The sequence below is a fragment of the Hevea brasiliensis genome, chromosome 18 (assembly GCF_030052815.1).
Source record: "Hevea brasiliensis isolate MT/VB/25A 57/8 chromosome 18, ASM3005281v1, whole genome shotgun sequence".
Taxonomy (NCBI): domain Eukaryota; kingdom Viridiplantae; phylum Streptophyta; class Magnoliopsida; order Malpighiales; family Euphorbiaceae; genus Hevea; species Hevea brasiliensis.
The window spans coordinates 42,944,590-42,955,892 of NC_079510.1; the positions used below are offsets into that span (position 1 = coordinate 42,944,590).

Here is an 11,303-nt window from a genome sequence, read left to right on the forward strand (position 1 = left end):
GGACTATTTATGAAAAAAAAAATTATTTTTATATAATTTTATTATTTTATTATTATTATTATAATATAATTTATATAAAACTATTGCACATACAAATTCTAAACTTTTTCACTTTCAGGAGAGAATATTTTTATGGCAGTGAAGAAATTTTGGCGTAAAAGTTAAATATCCCACATTGCATTAAGATATGGTCCCCGCGTCTGCTTGTGGAAAATGACCTCCTCACAATAATAAGTGGGTCCCATATCTACTTCGTCGGGACGTAGTTGTCGAAGTTATCCGGTCTGCACCATCTTTACTAAAATCATTAACTTCCTCGTTGCGCAGTTGCTGGAGTTATCCGGTCTACATCACTTCAGCTAAAATTAATGTGAGATCGAAAAAATTAATGTGAGATCGGAAATTTTTATTTAAATCTGGTGATGAATTTAAAATACATAAAATATTTTATTATATATTTTATTTTTTAAGTTTACAATAAATTAAATTTAAATAAAAAAATTTTATCAAGAAATTAAAAAAAAAAAAAAAATATTGAGTTTCTAAGCATAAATTCAATTAAATATACTTTAAGAATCTCCCATAAACATATAAAACAAATAATTGGATAAACAAAGAACTCAATTTTCAATCCAATCACACCATTATTAATACCTTACAATCATTAAGTAAATAGCACACACTTGGACGCTATAATAACAAGTTCTATCTTACAAAAAAAAAAATCACATACTTAGGTGATTCTAATTCTATGCTTCTTAATTTAGAGCAGATTGACAGAAAGGGTCTAAAGATCCCATCTAGTCCTCAGTCTCTAAGTGCAGATTCAATGACACCGAGTTGCTGAACTCTCTTGCCAATGATGACAAACGTGAAGAAATACTACTACTAACATCACTTGCTTTGCCTTTCTTGATCTCAATAAGCTTGTCGTGGACACACCAAGGAAAACTCAGGAAATGATCTCTATCCAACCCTTCATTACACCTACCCCAATAATTTGGATGGTATGTCACATGGTACCAAGCTGATGCTTTCGCATATAAATCATCACTTTCTGTCTCATTGAACCATGCTTTAGCTTGATTCCTCAATAACCTTACAAAAAACATAATCGCATCGAAATCCCTTTTCTTGTCAAATGACTTCCATGTTTTTATGATCCACCCACTGATTATTTCAGCCTCTGTTTTTATCCCATAATAATCCATCATATTCCCCAACTTGTTGTCATATTGACTTTTGTAGTAGAATGCATCGTCTATATAATACGTATACCCTTCTACTTCCATGTCAGGATCATAACATCGCTTGCCACTTCCTGTGAAGTATCTTACAGGGCTAGTGATTTGTGCGATGTCCTTTACAGCTCTATATAGCTTCCCAATGACGCGCTACGATTCATATTTCGGTTTATCAGGTTTTTCCATGAAGTCTGGATACTCTTTCACACGAAGATGTGGTGGAATTTTGGCCGCACACCGCCTTGGGGAAATCAACCGCAATTGATGAGAGCTTAGCAAGTTCAATACATTCTTTACTCATTGCCCGAAAGGCTCCTTATCTGCAAACACAATGTGGGCATGGCAAATGATTCCTGAGCTGTCGTTAAGTATGTAGTCTGCAAAGTACTCCTGGACTTCCTGTACAGTATATAAACATGTTGAAAACAAAGAGGAAAAAGGAAATAAAAGAGAAACATGTAACTTAACATTCTAACAGGCAGGTTCATTGAAGAAATAATTACCTCAATTGTAACATCATGATCTAGAATCATACTTTTGGCCAGATAATCCGTGGGTGGATACCACCGAGGAGGAATGAGATCGTGGTCCCAACAAACGAAGTAGACATCTCCGTCGAGATCACTTCCCGAGCATTCATTTGTATGAGGTCTAATCAAAGATGTGAACTAGATTTCAGCAATTAATTTTGGATAAACAGAGCATGACAGATTATACATAATAGAACTCTTATATGAGATTATACATAATGCAACCTTTATCTCGAGAAAATTTACCTTTTTCCTTTCGTGGAAAAACAATGCAATCCACCATGTGGTGTAAAGCAGGCACATCCACAGCCTTCAAGACACCAACATCTCCAGGATGTAGACATGGATTTTTAGCGACAACAACCTTCCCTGCAAGATCTGATTTTGTTCATGTGTTTCATTGCAGCTGAAGAACTGCCTATTCCTAGCACAAGAATACTGCACAAATACTTGACCATATTCCAGCGTCCCAGTTTCATCCAGACATCCCATCATTGCTCTGCCTTTTGGAAGAAATATCCTTGTTTTGGTCCTCAAATCAAACAATTTCGCGGCACGGAATGTTCGCAGCATCATTGAAAGAAATGGCTCTGTGCTTGGCTTGTAGCCACACAACAACATTTCCTTGAGAATGTTGGTGTTTTCTCCCGGGCCATCATCTCAAGTGCCTCCTGTGCCTGTAGTGGATCTGTCAAAATAGCATCAAGTTGGGCTACAGCCTCCTCTTGCTTGCTTTCGAAAACACGATCCCTAACCCCAAGAGTAGACAAAAGAGTGATCACTTCACGATTAAGGAAACAACCTTGATACTTGCTCCATCCTAGAACATCTAGGCTAGTGTTGTTGGATTTGTACTTGGACATACTCTTCCTCAGTGACAATTTCTTTGGTGAGGTTGGATCAACAGCTACAACACCCTTATAACCACCATATCTAATCTGAAAAGCTGATGGAGTATAGTTTCTGAAGCCAAGTTTTTGGGCTATGCTATGAGCCAATTCTGAAGAAATTTTTCCAATTCCATCGGAGAAAACATAGTTGATTCCATCACTGTTAACTTCTATATCAGGAACAATTTCAATTTCATGCCTATAAACATTGAATGTTTCCCTTGATGAACTGAAAGATTGGCCAAGCCTAGCAGCATACTTAGCCACATTCTTTATTTCACGAAAATCTCCCATCCACTTTCTGATGTCTTCTGCAGTAAGCCCTGGCCTAGAAGCAAACATCCATACAGAATTTTCTCGTAATTGACTCTGTGAAAAGCCAAGAAACTCGAATTTCTTCTCTCCAATGACAATACCATTTCTCAGTATTGACAGTATCCTTTCATAAATTTTTGTTCGCCTTTCCTCATTGACAGACGATGTTCTAGGAGATAAATTTGTTGAATAAAGTCTATCTAGATCCTCATCAACAAATGAAACGCGAAGAAAATTCTTGATATCATCGGGATAATTGCGCAAAACGCGATTGGAGAGGTTCACTTCAGGACCACAGAAATATACTTTAGCAGGGGTTATTTGAACCCTGTGGACGTATACCAATCCGTCATCTAAAGCTACAGCAGGTGGTTCTGGAAGCCTGCCAGAAGTAATGTATTTCGTGTACTGATCACGGAGCCAGCTTACAGGGTCGAAGCAACACTCATTCAAATGGCGCAGTTTCTCGAGAGCATTTTCTATGTATGCAATTTCTACTCGGTCTGGATCAACCAACCGAAAGAAATTGGCATCAAGTGCAGGCCCAGGAAGACAGCCATGCTGGACTAAACAATTAACTTTAAACAAGATTTCATATGGCAAGTGGAATCCGTGGGGTGAACTCACAATGGGGACAAGATCTGAGTTGCAAGAGAAAGCTGAACCTGTCACCAGATCGAATTGGCTTTCATTTTCTTTGTAGTATACAAAATTTTCCTGAAAATTTGGAAGCTGACCGTCGAGTGGAAGCTCCAAGCACAAAGCAGAGGACTGCCCAATGCAGCAGGATGGAGTAAAATCAACTTCCCGGACCCACTTGTCATCAGTAGCTTCCCTAAAATAGCTTCGAGCAGGTGTGTCTTTCTGATAAATCTTGGGAGCACCATATAACTGTCAAAGGACAAAGGAGGAGAAGATGTTAGGAGCACCATTGAATTTTGTACAGATAGTATGACGTATGAGGTCTCAGAAGTTAAATTGACAAACCTGAATGACAAGGAATTTTTTGGTTCCACCACGAGGACGATGTAGATCAACCTGCCAGATATTCTCATAGGAAAGCTCAAGCTTGTAATCAATGGAAAGAAAAGAGAACAAGAAGTAGAATTTTCTGAGTCTAAACCCAAATTTAACCGAAACATTTTCCTGTTTCCACAGAAGAGAGAATATTTCTTTGGAAATTTGGCATCCAAAGTTTAATGTAATTTTATCTATACGTTGCACAAAGTTCCTTGGCATTGGAACAATGTCATGGTCGGCGTCCCGAGCTTTCAGATAAGAATTGCCATACCCCAGGTAATAATCAGCTAATGATTTGATGATTTCAGCAGCTTCTATGCCAGTGAATTGAACTTTAGCATATGTTCTTAAACTTGAACTTTTGGGTAGTGCAACATAAACAGCATAAACGGTTCCTTCTCCTGTATATTCCTCCAGAAAGTCTTTTATGTCTTTCGGATCCTCAACGTAAGGAAATCCATAGAGACTGATCGTCTTGGACATTCTGTGTTCAATCAATTTTAACTGCAGTTTCACATGTAGTACCAAGTTAATAAATAGCTTTAAATGCACGCTTTATGAAAGCTCCCAGAAACTAAATAATACCCAATACCCACGAGAAAAATCTAAGAAAAATATAAGACCTAGCCATGTATGAACTATGGAAATTTGGGCCATGGAGTGATGCAGAGAGCAACAGAGGAATTAAAAGAAATGTGTAGCATTAGGAAAGGGGAGGACTCTTCTTACCTAATAGTTGCAGAGTCCGATGAGCATTCACTGCAATGACACAAAGCCAAAGCTCTATTGAGTGCTATTAATATAAATCCACACACAGGGACTGTTGCTTGTCATTTGTAGTCAAACATCTCGGAAAAACAGCACGCTCCAAGAAAACAAAGAGAATGACGGTTAATGATGTATGAATGCTTACGTGGGCATCATCTGTTGGACCAGATGGAGTTATCTGATAGGCTGAAGACCTAAACTCCCATGGGGTTGACACGTGTCAACAAGCTATAGCTTTGGAAGAAATGCAGAAAGCGTATCTCGACTTTTTTTTGTCCCCAAGCCAATGGAGATTTAACAGTATGAAAGCTCACAGTGAGTTTCATCGTTTCTTAATTTTGCTATGTATATCTACTTAGATTCCTCGTTAATCAGAGCCTCCTGCCCCACAAGGTTTCCCATTGACGAGAAGAGATTTCTACTGCTGCAGAGACCACAGCCTCACAACAAAAAGGGCCAGTGCTTTGAGAACACATCACCACCAGTAGGACTTCTTGACGCGGCCAAAGATTAGTGGAAATGTCATTGAAAATCACATTAGAGAGGAAAAAGTTACAAGGAAGGCCCTTCCCTTGAAGAGGGAATTCCTCAGCTTGCTGCTGAAGTAGAAGTTGCGTTCTACTTGACCAAAGATTAATCATTGATGGAATATAACTACGGAAAAACCCTACTATAAGTCACAAAATTAGCCTTTTTCGAAACTTCAACTTGTTTTACAAGGAACCACGTCTCACTTAGTGGTGAATCTCTCTCTCTCTCTCTCTCTCTCTCTCTCTCTCTCTATATATATATATATAGTAAATAAAATAGTATTAAATAATTAAAAATATAACATTTTTATATAATTAAACTCAACGAAATTTAATGCCTTAAAAATTATAAAAAAAAGATTATATTATTATTAATGCTATTAAATATATGTTTCCTTATATAAATAACTAAAAGCTTATCAATTTATCACAAAAATAATTATGTTATTTTGTCTTGAGAAATTTCATTATTTTATAGTAAAATTTTAAAAGTAAATAAACTTTTAAATACAAAATTTAGTTTTTGGTTTTAATTAATTTTAAATTAAACAAAAAATAATACTTAATAATGAAATTAATGAAGCTTTTTTTTTTTTTACATATTGCATAAGTATTCCTATTTCATTGGATTAAGATTAATACTGCTCACATTGAGTCAACCTATTAAGGGCTGAAACACTCCCGATGGACATGTTTCCATCTACAAAGATTGAAAAGAATAAAAATACCGAATGATCATCTCATGTTTTAATAGCCTCTCACAAACTATAGGAGTATTTTAATAAGATTGTAAGAATCTATTTGTAATTGTGGTTTAAATATACCTTTTGAAAAAAAAAATATTATTTTAATTTTCTTTAAAAAACTGTTGAAGTATTTTGAAATTCTTATGATTAAAATATTTTAATATTAAAATTAACTTTATCACACTCTAACTAATATATTTAACAGCAGATTAAATGCACTCAAAGCAGCAGGTTAACAAGACTTGTACTGCAAAACTTAGCAAATTTGCTCAACCTCAATGCAAAGATAAATATCTGCATCTCAAGAATAGAAAATATAAATGATAAAAAATCACCTTATCTCACCACAGTGAGTACAAATAATACAAAACCCAATACTAAAACTAAGTGGACTATAACAGCAACTCAGCAGGGCGAAGCTATATTAGGGCCTAAGGGATCATAGGCCCCTAATCCCCAATACTTCTCACTAATTTTTTTTTTTCCTTCTAAAAAATGCTTTATTTTTATTTTTTTATTTAAGAATATTTTTTAATTTATAAATAAATAGAGTTAAAAAATATATTTAATTATTTAATATTATAAATAATTAATTATAATGTAACATATTTTATTAAAATTATTGTACTATTATAATATTTTTTTCTATTATTAGCTTATATTAGTCACATAATTACTTTTTATTAATTTTATTAAAATTTTCATTTAAATTATAAAGAATGTTTTATTTTTTTTAGATTTTATTAATAAGATTATTATATCTATAAGAAAAATAATTCAAATTAACATTTATTATTTTTATATATTTTTAGTTAATTGATAATTACATATTTATTAATTTTAAAAAAATTAATTTAATATAAATTATATGCTATATAATCAATAATTTTTTTTTACAAATATGCACACTCACACATATATAAATATATTATATTTATAATTCTTATATATGGTCTCTCATAATGTAATGCTTAGCTCTGCCACTGCAACTCAGCTTTCTGAATGGAATTAAGTGCAGCCCCTTGTGTATTTGATCTCCACAAACAAAGATATCCAATCAGCTTGGAATTCCAGAATTAGTAAAATGAGTAATGTAGTTTGTTAGAAATGATATACAATTATTTAATATAAGAAAGATATGAGAAGGGAATGCTTAGCCTGTGTTGAGAGGTCCTCCTTGATGGTTAAATTGAAAAATAAGAAGCCTGGTTAAAAATAAAAAAAAAAATCATGAGGAGCTTTAGATAGATTTCATACACGGCAGAAGACATATTTATAGTATATAAATTAATTATGCAGCAAAGAAGTGATGTAATCACAATTGAACAATACCACTAATGTGTATGTGAGAGTGGGTGGAGAGCATAAATTAATTAATTAATTACAAGTTCAAAACTATATTACTCATTAATTCAGATAATTCCCACTATATAACTACTCATAGTAAATATATTAGTTACTATTCTTATTCTTCTCTAAATATAACCTAATATATTTACTACTTTAACTCCTATATTGTAAAAAGTGTCTTCAACTATATGGACAAGGATAAGAATTCATTCTTCTTGAATTCTACTTCTAATGGATAAGAATTCATTCCTCTTGAATTCGACATGAGTAAAAGCCCTCTCATCAATGGACAAGAGCCCTAACCAATGTACAAGAACTTTTCATCAATGGATAAAGTCAAATTTTCAATAATTGGTAAAACCCTCTTAATAATTGACGACAATGTTAAAATCTAACTAACTTTTTCAATAACTAGTATTAATTCTCTCAATTATAATTTAATTAGGAGTTACACTCAATTTAAAAATAATATTAAAATAAAAATTTTATAAAACTCCATCCTATTAAGAAATATTTATCTTATTTTAAATCTCATTAAAATTTTGAGTCATAAATGTAATAAAGAACATAAAAATAAGTGTTTTGAGCTCAAGGTTAGAAGGTATTCGGTAAGATATGAGGACAATCCTTGAGTTTGGATCTCCTAGAAGATGCAGAATTTCCATATGCTATCATTTCCCTCCTAAAGACACATGATGATAAGTTCTACTAACTACAACATCAGTTTCGTTTGATGCCTATAATGATGCAGGGAATTGATTAGACGCATGATCATCAATAACCACCACCAATAACCACAACCTTAGAGGCATTCTCGATAATATCCCTTGCTGTGTCTGGACAAACTAGGGTGAGGATTCAATTAAAATCAAATCGAATTAAATCGTTACAATTAAATTAATTAAATTTATAAATATTATAAATTGAATCAAATTAAAATACAGAAAAAACTGAATTAAATTGAATTATGATTAGTTTAAATCAATCGGTTTGAGCTTAGAGGGTCTGCACAAATTACAGCAGATGCAATTTCATTTAAAACTCAATTGCAAGCAAAAAATTGTAGCAAATGAAAACACATAATAGTAATTACTCTGTAATTCATTGTATTGCCGCAAATGAAAACTCAATTACAAGCAAAAATTGAGCAAACCCTAAATTAAAATTCCTTTTACTGTTGAAATTGCACAAACCCTAAATTAAAAATTAATTGAAAGCAAAAATTGCACAAGCCCTAAATCAATTTCAATTAAATCATCAACAATCAAGAACCCCACACACATTTTACAAAATTATACAAATTACAAACCAAGCAATAACATGTATATGTACAAACATTATCTGAAAATTGAAAAAGTGAGACTAAAGAACCAATTGACAAAAGAAGAAGAGTGGACTGGCTGAATAAAGATTGGGGCCACCGGTTGCAAGAAGAGGACGAGGATGGCCACACCCACACCGAGTGATGAGGAGGAGGCAAAGCCGCAGAGGTCAGGCGAGGATGGACAACGCAATGGAGGAGAGATGATAAGGTTGGTACCATGGTAGTCTCATAGAAGAGAAGAGTAAGGGCAATGAGAGAAGAGAAGAGTGAGTGCAATGAGAGAAGACAAGTGTCATGCAATGCAAGAGGGAATGGTCTGAACAAACTTGTGAGAGTGAGAGGCTGAGAGTAGGGGAGAGCATTATGTCGGTTCGGTTCCAAACCGAATCAAATACCAAAAATCAAAAAACAGAATCGCTTAAAAATATAAACCAAACTGAATTGAACCAAACACCTAAAAAGAACCGAACTAAATCAAATTGAAAAATATCGATTTGGTTTGGTTCTGTTGTATTAAATCAAAAATATTAAAATTTTTATTTTTTTATGCATCTTGGGCCGAGTTATGCATCTTGCGCCTTACTTATGCATCCTGGGCCTTGAGGCTTATGCATCTTGGGCTGAAAAATTATTTGGGTCATTTTATTATTTGGTTTAATCGGTTTTATCGATTTTAACAGATAAAAAATCGAACCGAATAAAAAATCGAATATGTTCAAAATTTCAAATCTAACCAAACCGATAAAACTAAAAAACCAAATCGATTGAATAAAGTTCGGTTTGGTTTTTCAATTCACACTGAAAACTGCGCATCCCTAGCTAAGAGAATGGAGGGATATGTCGTAAAAAACTAAAACCAAAACATATTTAACCCCCAAAACTAAAAAGGTAGCATTTTAAGTTAATTTCAATTAGGTTCGGTTTAATCAGTTTTTTTACTCTAAAGTAGAACTGAACTAAAATAATTAAAATTTTTAAAATTAAAATCAAATCAAATCCAAAAAAATAAAATGAACCGGACTCTCATGAGTTCTGCAGTTCGTCTGTCCCAATTTGCTAGATGTTTGATGATTATGGTTTGCAAGGGTACGCAACCCAAATTGTCAAAATGAGCAGATCCGAAAGCTCAAAAAAAAAAAAAAAAATTACCAAAAAGAAGGTAGAAATTCAAGGAGGAGAAAATGCTAAGAAGAAGAAAAAGATAAGAGGAAGAAGAAGTGTCGACAGCTTTCTCCGTCCTCGGAGGACTCTTTTGCTAACTGTGGGTGGGACTTCAAGTAGATTAAGAATGTCTTCCTCATCTGCATGTATAAATATCTTTGACTTTTTATTAAATGTCAAATGTCATGGGTTTAGTGAGATTTAAACCTAAATATAAGGCCAGTTAAAACAATGCATGAAGCCCAAGGTTACATAGCCTATTAAATTATTAAATTTCAGTTAAAGCTCTATTATATTTAAGATGTTATTATATTCTTAAATTTAATTGATAAAAAAAATTAATTTTTAGACTTTCTTTTTATTAATACTAATCTTATAAAAAAAATTGTATAAATCATAAAAAATAAAAAATTTAAAAAAATGATTTGATTTGGTGTTTTAAAGTTGGAGATTATACTGAGTTTATTTAATGTACTGTAAGCCAAATTGATACGATTCATGAATTGCCGTGAATCAATTAAGCTTACCTTTGCGAACCAAAATTTACTAAAGTTGTTGGAAAAGTGGGTTGAAATCCCACATGTTGGGAAACAAAAAATTGAGAGGCTTAAACTGTGATAGCCCAGCAAGTAAAAATGGCTTGACAAGCAGTTGAGGTCCATAATCAAAGCCCAATTAAGAAGCCCACATGGAGAATGATGAGAGCATAAGTCCACACTCTTAGGGGCCCAATCGAAAAAAAGAAATATGGTACCACGGCCATGTTGATCTTTAGAGGTTATGTGTTGTGTGTAGAGGTGCACGGGTCAGTTTGGGCAGACTTAATATATTTTATTAAATTAAATTGAAAAGTGAATTTTGATAGTATTCAAATCAAAATTAATAAATTAAATTATAAAATTAAATATGTTTGGTTTTCACATTAAGCAAGTTGAGTTCAGTTTGGACAGTTTTTACATATTTTAATATATTTTTTTATTTTTATAATTCAATTCTTGTTAAATCTTTTTCATATACATATTATTATATATTGATTGAAAAAATAAAATATTGATTTAAGATGTATTACTCAGTAAAACTAAATAAAATAAAATTATTTTAGTATTTCTTATATATATATATATATATATATATATATATATATATATATATATATATATATATATATATATATATATATATACATACACATGATTTGGATTCAGTTTTTACTATATCAACCCAAAACTCAAACTAAAAATTCGGTTTATAACTATTCTCAAACCATAACCAATATATTAATATATAAAATCAATAATTTTAGTTTGAATTTACCCGGGTTGGTCGGATTAATCAATTTGTTAGTTTTTATGTAGACTTCTAGTTGTGTGTGTGCATTTGAGAGGGAAGGCTTAACCTCCTTGAAAAAAATTGGGAAAAAAAAAA

General features: G+C 32.7%; 1 pseudogene; it reads right to left on the bottom strand.

Moving 5' to 3' along the window:
• Positions 1-570: 570 nt before the first annotated feature.
• LOC131176053 (RNA-dependent RNA polymerase 1-like) lies at positions 571-4,835 on the bottom strand (annotated as a pseudogene).
• Positions 4,836-11,303: the final 6,468 nt, after the last annotated feature.